Source organism: Lissotriton vulgaris, unplaced genomic scaffold (assembly GCF_964263255.1).
Source record: "Lissotriton vulgaris unplaced genomic scaffold, aLisVul1.2 SCAFFOLD_2310, whole genome shotgun sequence".
NCBI classification, from domain to species: Eukaryota; Metazoa; Chordata; class Amphibia; order Caudata; family Salamandridae; genus Lissotriton; species Lissotriton vulgaris.
This window is the reverse complement of record NW_028251826.1, coordinates 63,329-74,906: the sequence shown is the minus strand read 5'-3', so window position 1 is coordinate 74,906 and position 11,578 is coordinate 63,329.

The window sequence follows — 11,578 nt, the reverse complement described above, 5'->3', positions numbered from 1 at the left end:
ACCGATATTGCTCTGCCCAAACTGTCAAAGGTTGATCACGAATTCATGGATAGCGACATGTCTAACGATGAAATAGCAGCGGCAATACGGTCGATCAAGCCGGGTAAAGCCACTGGCCCTAACGGGCTACCGATTGAGTTGTACAAGCTGAAACCAGACAAATTCGGCCCATACCTGAGAGCCATGTATGAGGATTCGAGGCAAGCGGGAATTTTGCATTGGACCAACGCACTGCCACTATAGTTACTATTCACAAGGAAGGGAAGCCCGAGACTGAATGTTGTTCTTACCGACCGATATCCCTGTTGAACGTGGAGCCAAGATCCTGGCTAATCTCCTTGCTACTTGCCTCTTGATGGTAATTGGGACCTTGGTCCAACCGGACCAATCCGGTTTCATACCGCGCCGTAACACAGCACTGAACCTGCACAGGATTCACGGGGTCTTGGGCAGGGCGGCTTCTGTAATGGAACCGGCGGTTATAGTTTTCTTGGACGCAGCCATGGCCTTTGACACCATCGAATGGCCGTACCTATGGGCGGTATTGGAGAAGCTGGGGTTTGGTCCTAAGTACATTCAATGGGTGAAGTTACTATATTCCCAACCTATGGCCCAAGTGGTGGTTAACAACAAGAAGTAGGCTGCCTTCAGGCTGGGCAGAGGGACCCGCCAAGGCTGCCCCCTGTCCCCATTGCTGTTTGCCCTAGCGTTGGAGCCGCTGGCAGCTAGGATACGTCAAGATCTAATGATCAAGGGTATGCGTTGGTCTTCAGACTGGGAAGACCGGATTTCCCTTTACGCGGATGATATCCTTCTGTATTTGTCCTCCCCTAGGAGATCCTTGATAGTTGTTTTGGATATCTTCACGCTCTTTGAACGATACTCCTATTATTCCATAAACTGGAGCAAATCCCTCCTGTTCATAGTGGCGGGCGAGCCTCTGATCCTGCCGCGTGAGTGCCCACTACAAACTTGTACCAAAGGGTTTACATATTTAGGAATCTTCCTTTCTTTGGATCCCTCTCTTCGCTATTACCGTAACCTCCAGCCCCCGCTGATCCAGCTGCGCAAGGATATCGCTAGGTGGAAGTCGCTTCCCCTCTCCCTGTTAGGTAAGGCCGCCCTTTTTAAAATGACGTCCCTGCCCCGGTTCCTGTACACCCTTCATAATTCTATGGATCCGATACCTGCGTCATATTTCCGAGAGGTCAAAAGTCTCCAACGGGACCTATTGTAGAACGGTAAGCCTCGCATCGCTCTTAGCAAACTTTTCCTGAATTGGTATGACGGAGGCATCAGCCTCCCAGATATAACATTGTATTACTGGGCGTCGCATCTGTCCTCCATTAACCACTGCACCTATGCCCAGCCTTGCGACCCGGGATAGAACATGAATAGCTGGCTCCTCCCAGGAGGAACCTTCAGTAGAGCCCTTTACTCTAGGCCCCGGCGCTATCCCCTTATGGGCCCCACCAAGCATGCAGTACACGTCTGGCATGCAGCTACCACTCGCCTAGGCTGGAAACGAAAACTAATGCTCGCAATGCCATTATGGGATTCCGAGCAACTGGGTGACCTGTGGAAGAGTAAGGGATTCGACAAATGGAATCTCATAGGTATTGCATGCATAAGGGATTTGTGGGACAAATCTGATATTAAGTCTTTTGCAGCACTGCAGCAACAATATAACATGGCCGAATCAGAGCGATTCCGATACACACAGGTTCGACATGCACTTCGCACACACTTACAGCCCGGGACCACACTGCCGGAATCATCCCCACTGGAGGATAGAGTGCTGGATGATCATCTCCCTGACAGCACCATTTCCCTAATATATAAAAAGTTGGTCAATAACATTTCGGATCCTCTCCAGGCCCTCCGAGAGAAGTGGACTAGGGATGGCATAGAAATGGATGATGAGGAATGGCAGGAGGCAGACTCCTCTTCCAGAGTCGCAGCAATACCAGATCGTCTATGCCTAGTTCAACTGCAACTTCTCCACCGTATTTATATAACAGGCCCCAACTGGTACGAATAGGAAGGGTTGAGGAGGGCGCCTGCAGGCGGAGATGTGGCCAGCTGGGAACCTTCTTTCACATAGTTTGGGAATATGCACTGATCCAGCCCTACTGGCGTGACATCCATGACATCATCAATACTGTTCTGTCTGTGCAGCTCCTTGTGGAGGTCCGTCGGTGTCTCCTCAACATCTGGGAACCAACTGATTTGAATGTTTGCTTGATGCAGTGGGTAACACTGGGGCTAATGCTGGCCAAGAGGAATATCGCCCAGCGGTTGGGGGCACAGGTCCTGCCTATGGCACAGGATTGGGAAAAAGACTTGGACTGGGCAATGTTTAAAGAAAAGACTGTATATGTAGCACGTGGATGTCCCCAAAAATGATCTTGTGAGTGGGGCCCGTGGAACTCCTATCGAAATATGTCAACCTCCTTGGGCCCCTACAATAGATGACCCTCCTTCACCCTAGACCTTCCATCATGTATGATTGTATTTTGTGATACCACCTACTGTACCACTGATGCCTATTGTACTGCTCCCTCTGTACTGTCATGCTAATGCTGATGTTTGTTTTTTCTTAATAAAAAATGTTTTATAAAAAAATGGTGAATTATGGAATATTCTATTCACTCTAAGTGTAATAAAAATTGACAGACAACAAGGAGAGGGAAATCCACCTGTCATCCATAAGGATGAGCTGCTGCTGTATTCCAGGCACTGATTTTGCCACTTCTGAGGTCAGGGGTTACAAAAGCAGTGCACCGGGGAGTCTTCCTCTCTATGGGGGAAGCCTTGTAATAGTCGTTACAAAAGATGTGCCAGGGGTCTCAAGGGGCAAGCTTGACGTCCTTTGTTACAGGATTAAGGTCATGCCTCGCTCCCGGTGCGTGTCCTGGAAGTGTGTAGCTTACTTTGTACTTTATAGGTATGATAGGCTTTAGCAGCAGAGCATGGTCTGCAGATGGCACCGGTGCTTGTATGTCTATTAATACAAACTGTGGAACCGACTGCAGCCCTGGATGGTAGTACGAAAAGTATTATTAGTTCTAGTGACAACACAGTTTCAGGAGGCGGAATTTTGAAGCCAGTCTTGCAATGACTGTACCTCAGAAATGAGGACTAACATACCACATCAACCCCCTATGTTTAGCTTTTTTGAAAAACCAAGGTGACAGGAAGGGATTGGATGCTGGCTGGCCAGGATGAGAGTTCGAGGTCTTATGGGCAAGATGGGAGAGGAGTCACCCAGCCAGCCCAAGGAACCCAGAGGTGAACCACGCATAGACCACTCACCAGAGACCTCAAATGGTTGCCATAGGACATTGATAAGGTGCAGGTAAGAAGGCCATATATGAGCGATGATGGAGCCTGCTGTGCCCTCTTCCCTGTTCCATGTTACCCTGCATTAAGTGGACACCATTATAGCGCCTGTAGTCATAGTCCAGTGTGGAGTGAACATGTTTACCCACAATCTTTTGATGTAAGTACTGGTGGGGGTCCTGTGCCACACTAGTGCTCTATCCTGATTCTGCTAGAATGTGCAGAGGTTTAGCAACTGGCAAATCACTAGGACCCCATCACAGGGCTTACATTACAGGATGACGACCAGGTCCAGTTTGTGACGTTTACCCACCCGGGCTTAATTATAGTTTATCCGTTTTGCGGTTGAAGCCAATCCTAGTCCTATCCGCATGCTAGAAGAACTCCCGTGTCCCAAGACCACTGACCTCATATGGCTTTTGATCATGACCAGGAAGAACAGGGATTGGGCCTTGTAACTTTGTTCAAGAAATTATGCCCTAGTCCAACAATGAGTCTGTCCATCTGGAGAGGCTGTGTAGCGAGTACCCCAGGGTTAGCTTCATGCATTACTGCCTGTGACTACAAGCTACCTCACACCCCAGCGGCCCCATGGATTTAAACGGGATAAGCATGCATCAGTCTGGATTGATACAGAGCTGTCCATGGTGCTGAACTCTGAGAGGATAACATTGGCACCAATGTACAAGTCCATATGGAGTTTTTTACACGCTTTACTGCTTTGCAACCCCACCTTTATTTTGCACTGCTACTGATGTATTGCATGGTTGCAGCCCAAAATGGTAATTGTCAGCAAGTCACAACTCCTCCCTCATCAATATGTATGAGATATGGTGCTTTTCTGACTCCCTGCAAATGTAGGTATGGGGACCTGTGAGGGACAGTGGCCCTCTAACATTGTGTTAACATTCAATGTATGCCAATGTTTTTTAAAGCAGCCCCTCCCTGTCTCCAAGAATGCACAAGGACTGGTACCACTGCCCTGATGAAAGTCACCGGGAGCACTGGCTTCTGCAGACCAATACTCTGCCATTGCATGAGCTGCTTGCCTTTGCATCTTGACCCTACGCATCTTAACACACAGAGGGGCTTTGGGTCAGCGCTCTTCATCCACTAGTATGGCATTCACATTTTGCTTCTGACCACCACAGAATACAGCATACAGCGATAGATCCGCACACTTCAGACATTCGCTCTCTCGCATTGAGTGTGACACACTTTTTTTGATTATTTTTTTATTTATTTATTTATTTATTATTTAGTTTTTAGATTTACAGAGCGCGAACGAATGCCCATGGGCGCCTCGGCGCTGAAAACAGGTTTGCACATTCCCCTAAAAGAAAGTGAACTTCACTGTCAGCGCTGGTGGGACAATGCTTGACCTTGCCAATGCTTTTTCCTTTCCATTTCTTATCGTTTGTATTTTTTATGTATACGTGTGTGTTTAAACTATTTCTTCAGGTTACAGTTATTCAAAGCCAATTTGACCAGTGATGTGCCTGAAAAGTAAAAGAGTTTTTACATTTGTTCTAACTACCCCTAACATAACGCAGCCATACTGGTCTATTGAAATTGCATGCGCTGGTGCATTTTATTTTCTTTAAGTTTATTATTTCAAGCATATTATCCCCACACTGTACCATGTTTGCTTTTTTCATTTCTTTTTTTATTTTTTGCTGCATATGCTTAAAACAAAACGAAAAATGTAACAATCACACCAACTTGGAAATGGCAGACATTGGTGTGCATCTCACCACATTTGAAACATTTTGAATTACACATACCGGCTTTGCCAAACATTGTTATCTGTGGCTCTTAAACTATGTTTCGATAGATGTTAAGATTGCCCAACTCAATAGAAGTTTTTCAAGGACTGTGGACGGATAAAAGTTTAAGTCTAGTCCATTGGGTTTTCAATCTTCCACTTACAGTTAGTTCAAAGCAACAGGCACATTTCTGAACTATCTTACAGGGACCAGAGCCTGTACCCTGAAAGTTATACAGATGTTTCTGCACTGGCACAGGAATCACATGATCAGTCTCACTGGGGTTGGAAATTGTGACCAGCAGGTTAGGTGCAGGTCTCTGTTCGGCTCTCTGCTTTTTCAGAGGTCCTGCTTCCCCGGGATTGCTGATGAACATTGGCTTGTGTTACCATGCAATAAAATAAACCTGTTCTGGAACAATGTTAGGAAGTTCTGTGTTAACTCCCTCCCTCTAGGCCTCCCTCCGTCCCTCTCGCAGCCACTTACCTGCTCTAGCAGAACAGGCCGCAGTAAGTCACCCTCTTGATAATTAGAGCCCAAACTCCCATCACGCCACCTGCTGCTGACCTCTCATCCTGCTCTCGTTCCATCACGCGCGCCATCACTCACCTTGACGTGGCGGCAGCTGAGACCACGTGACCAGTCAGCGACCGGATGAGACTGATGGCGCGAGGCAGGGGGGGGGGGGGGGGGCAAGGCTCGGGGAGAGGGGCCATAAATACGGATCGCAGCCAGAGGCGGGAAATGGGCTCCAAGCCGTGGACAGTGATAACAGCTTCTGGGGGTCTTGTTATTTGGGGAAGAGTTATGACGAGGAGGAAGGGGCCTGAGGTGAAGTGAGCTGCTCTATGCAGAGCCTACCGAGGCCTTAAGGCTTAAGGTGTCCCTGCCGAGTCTCACACATACAGTTTAGGCCAGCAATGACAGGGGGTGGATTGTGAACAGGAAATGGCACTTGAAAATGTAGTGAAAATCTCACTTACACTGACGATTCTAAGCACTTTGGGGCAGATTTACAACCCCCTTGAGCCACTTTTGCGTCACTTTTAACATGGGAAAAGTGACGCAAAAGTGGCGCAAGGGGCTTGTAAATTAGCCCCTTTGTGCTGTAAGCACCTCTGCGAAGAGCAGTGTGGTCAGGCAGTTCTGCGTGATAGTGTCTATGGCCCACATGCATCAAGTACTTTTTCATTCGCAAACGGTGCGATTCCTTAAAATCGGCCGTTTGCGAATGCAAAAGTGCTTTTTGGGATGCATGAAGCAATTTTAGAATTCGTAACATTGTTGCGAGTTCTAAAATTGCGGGTGCTTTTAAGAAGTCGCAGATGTGCGACTTCTTAAAAGCAATGCATCATTATTTTAAACAGTGACAATTCGCAAATAGGGTGCCAAATTTACCGAGTGGTTGAACCACTCGGTAAATTTGGAAAAAGTGTTTAAAATGTTGAAAATGCTTTTTTTTCAACATTCATGTTACGGACACACATGTCCTTAGGACATGTGTGTGTGCAACATGATGCGAAAAATACATTTCAGGGGTGCATGGGGGGGTCCTTTGGACCCCCCCCTGCACCCATGAAATTTTCTAAGTGCCACTCGCAATTTGCATTGACTCCTATGGGCCTTTTGGCCCATAGGAATCAATGGGAATTGCGAAAATTAACTTAAGAATTCGGTATTTCTTTGGGATTCGGTAAAAATTGCGATTTTTACCGAATCACAAAGAAATACCGAAAAAAATGATGCATAGCATTTTGCACTTCTTAATTTGCAATTCCTTATTTTTCGCAAATTAAGAAATGCAAAATGACACAATGATGCATGTGGGCCCTTGTCTGTCTACTGGTCTATGTGGTCAGTGTGTTGCGTGAGGCCCGCATGGATAGGCTCTGGTCGAGTTTTGCCGCGGTGCCTCGGCATCTATTGGAATGAAAAGGAGTGAGATCTGGGGGGCCAAGCTGTAGATGGTAGTGTCTGAATGCAATGGCTGTGTGACTGTCATGTGGCCTATAGGAAGTCTTTTGGGGCCCGATGTAGGTGTCAAAATACCTGTCGGAAACGGCCGAAAATACCGATTTTCGGCCATTTCCGACCGGTATTTTGACATTGGTATGTAGGGCATTGAAAATCCTACAGATTCGTTAATTTTACCAAATCGGTAATTTTACCGAATCGCAAAAATTACCGATTCTGTAAAATTACAGAATCGGTAAATTTTACCAATTCTGTAAATTTACCGATTGGTAAAACTACCGAATCTGTATTTTCCTATGTAGGTAGCACTTCTAACAGTGCTACAGGGTCTTTAGAATTCGCTATTTACCATGTAATACAATTGCATGATAAATAACGAATTCTTGTGTACAAGCACATCTGTGCATGTACACCTGTGCCATGTCACACACATACATGCCCTTAGGGCATGTATGTGTGCCACATGGCACACAAGCCAGAAACAGGGGTCTAACAGGGTGTCAAAGTGACACCCTGTCCCCCTTGGCAATATAGTATTTTTACCGATTCGGTAAATACCGAATCGGTATTTGCTATTGAATCTTATGGGCTTCATGGCCCATAGGATTCAATAGCAAATACCGATTCGGTATTTACCGAATCGGTAAATACCAAATCTTAACAATTCAGTAAAAAATACCGAATTATTACCTACATCAGATTTACCGATTCTAAAATACCGAATCGGTAACATTCGGTATTTTAGAATCGGTAAAACTAATTTACCTACATCTAGCCCTTGGTCTCGTACATTTATGGCACACACAGCTCAAACCATGTCGCAACAGTCATCTAGCAGCCCATATTCATGAATGTAGGACATTGAAGAGACCCGATCGCGCATGCGCATCACCCGAGTTCTAAATTGGACCAAAATGGTATTGTGTTAGCAGGGTGGGGTGCAGCCAGGCATTGGCGGATGCTGAGGATAGGAAGCTGGGGCTTGTGAAAACAGATCACAGTGCAGATACCTCCCTGCTCACCAGGAGCACATCTGAAGCAACAGCCATAAAAACTGATGGAACTTTATCAGTAAATAAAAAAGTGCTGAATGAAGGAATACGCTTTTACAGTGCACTTTATGGAATGGTCTCTGCCTCATAACTGGGACTAGGGGCCCAATATACAAGTGTTTTGCAATTTGCAAACTGGTTTACGACCCAAAAACTACCATATTACTATGTGCTAAAGGCCAACAATTATGAAGTCGTAAAAACTGCATATCAAACAAAATTGCGAGCCAGTAATTTTGAGACATTCCTCAATTTTGATTACCAAGTATAGAATTTGAAAATTCAGTGGCTGCTGCTCCGCTAAGGTGGAGGAGCGTCACCCGCAAGCTGAAGCCAGGTGGTCGGGCTGGGCTCCCCGCATCACAGGGGGAGGAGTGGTGGCAGCATCTAAAGTGCGCATGAGGTTTTGCCCGACCATCTTGGGCCAGCCAAAGCGTCATGCGCACTCTGCATGTTCTCCATGCAGGCTGTATTACAGCCTGAGTGGAGAACATGATGCACAGCCTGCCGGCCCCTGTCTGAACCATGGCACTCAGACCAATCACAATGCTGCTAAGGCAGCGTTTTGACTGGTCAGTGGATTCTGTGAGGCTGTGGGCTTCCTGTCGAGAGGAAGACGCAGAAAGAAGAGGCGGCAGCCAGCGGTCGGCAGGAAAGAGGTAAGTGCTATTTTTTTTATTATTCCCCCCCTTCCTCGTTCCCTGTATCCCCCCCGTCCCACCACCACCCCTTGTCGGTAGCAGCAGCTACTGTTAGAAATGCTATGCACTAAAGATTCATAGTTTGTGAATGGTGGTAAAAACAATATTTTGCACTTTCAAATTACCATCAAGTGGAAGCATGTGATACCTAGGTGCAACGTTTTTAAAAATTGGGCCCTGAATGCATCTGCCTTTTCCAAAACGGCCATATTATGGTGAGAATAATGAGGATTTTGGGAGCACAGCAGAGGAGAAAGAGGAAACGGGAGAGGATTTTAGAGTCAGAGTAACACTCATTGACCAGCACGAGGAGGAGACTTATGACAAGTACAGGCTTAGCAGGTGGGTTAAACTTCAGCCCATACAGGAACCGGACCCTGTGTTTGGCACAGATACACTTAGATGCTTGATTTTATGAACAACATATTCAGGTCATATGCTCCCTGCTATATACATAGGAGGGAAAGGGACCGCATAAAGGTCCAGCATACGTGATCCAAAGAGTAACTTATTAACACCAAGAGGTATGCAGTTCCCAAAGAAACAGAGAAGAGAAACACAGGCAGGTCCGTGCTAGAAACCCGAGGACCCAGAAGGAGGGCATCTGAGTGCTGAAGAGCCATAGCCCTCACACACCCAGATGGGCGTCATGCTTCATCATAGGGCGTTGCTCCTTGTTGGGCATTGCAATGATATACCATGGAGTGAATTGGATGATTGACCTCCTGCTCCATTACTACCCCTGTGGTACACCCCTGAGTTGGCCACCTATAGCTTGTAACATCTAACATACCTTATGTTCTATTTAATTTCAATGCACAATATACATATATATCAATCAATCAATCAATCATAGGCATTTATATCGCGCACTACTTACCCGGAGGGTCTCAAGGCGCTGGGGGGGGGGGGGGCCCTACTGCTCGAACAGCCAGGTCTTGAGCTTCTTCCTGAAGGAGAGGTGGTCTTGGGTCAGCCGTAGGTCGGTCGGGAGGGAGTTCCAAGTGTTGGCGGCCAGGTGGGAGAAGGACCTTCCTCCTGTTGTCGCTCTGCGGATGCGGGGAACGGCGGTGAGGGCGTGACTGGTCGAGCGGAGGTGGCGTTTGGGAGCGTAGAAGTTGAGGCGGCTGTTGAGGTAGGTCGGGCCTTGGTTGTGTAGGGCTTTGTGTGCGTGGGTGAGGAGCCGGAAGGTGATTCTTTTGTTGATCGGGAGCCAGTGCAGGTCTCTCAGGTGTCTGGAGATGTGGCTTCGTCTGGGGACGTCGAGGATGAGTCTCTCCGAGGCGTTCTGGATCCGCTGGAGTCTCTTCTGGAGCTTGGCGGTGGCTCCGGCGTAGAGGGCGTTGCCGTAGTCCAGTCGGCTGGTGACGAGGGCCTGGGTGACCGTCTTCCTGGTCTCGGTGGGGATCCACCGGAAGATCTTACGTAGCATGCGCAGGATGTTGAAACAGGACGAGGAGACGGCGTTGACTTGTCTGGTCATGGAGAGGGAGGAGTCCAGGATGAAGCCCAGGTTGCGTGCGTGGTCTGTCGGTTTGGGTGCGTTGCCCAGGGCGGGGGGCCACCAGGAGTCGTCCCAGGCGGAGGGTGAGGAGCCCAGGATGAGGACTTCCGTCTTGTCTGTGTTCAGTTTCAGGCGGCTGGTCGTCATCCACTTGGCCACGTCTTTCATCCCTTCGTGTAGGTTGGCTCTGGCGGTGGCGGGGTCGTTGGTCAGGGAGAGGATCAGCTGGGTGTCATCGGTGTAGGAGATGATGTTCAGGTTGTGTTGGCGTGCGATGGCTGCAAGGGGGCTCATGTAGACATTGAAGAGGGTGGGGCTGAGCGAGGATCCCTGAGGGACGCCGCAGGTGACTTCCGTGGCTTCTGATCTGAATGGGGGCAGGCGGACTCTCTGTGTCCTTCCGGCGAGGAAGGAGATGATCCATTCCAGTGCTTTCTCCTCGATTCCGACGTTGCTGAGGCGCTGCACTAGGGTACAGTGGCAGACAGCGTCGAATGCCGCGGAGAGGTCCAGGAGGATGAGGGCCGCTGTTTCTCCGTTGTCCAGCAGGGTTCGGATGTCGTCGGTGGCAGCAATGAGGGCGGTCTCGGTGCTGTGGTTGGCCCGGAAGCATGACTGAGATGGGTTGAGGGATCCAGTCGTCTCGAGGAAGGCTGCCAGTTGCTTGTTGACGGTCTTCTCGATGACTTTGGCTGGAAACGGGAGGAGCGAGATGGGGCGGTAGTTCTTGAGTTCGGTGGGGTCCGCCGTTGGTTTCTTTAGTAGAGCGCTGAGTTCGGCGTGCTTCCAGCTCTCAGGGAAGGTGGCGGTGTCGAAGGAGGTGTTGATAATGTCCCGCAGGTGGGGTGCGATGACAGCGTCGGCCTTGTTGAAGACGTGGTGAGGGCAGGGGTCGGTTGGAGATCCGGAGTGGATGGAGTTCATCGTGCGGATGGTGTCTTCGAGGTTGATCGGTGTCCAGGCGTTGAGGGTGGTGGTGGGGGGCATTGGTGTGGTCGTGGGGAGCGTTGTTTGTGTGCTGAAGCTGTTGTGTATGTCAGCGATCTTGTTGTGGAAGTAGGAGGCGAGGGAGTTGCAGAGGTCTTGCGATGGGGTGATGTCGTTGGTTCCGGCGTTGGGGTTGGAGAGCTCTCTCACGATGTTGAAGAGTTCCTTGTTGTTGTGTGCGTTGTTGTCCAGCCGGTCCTTGAATGCTGTTTTCTTGGTGGCGCGGATCAGTTGATGGTGCTTTCGGGTGGC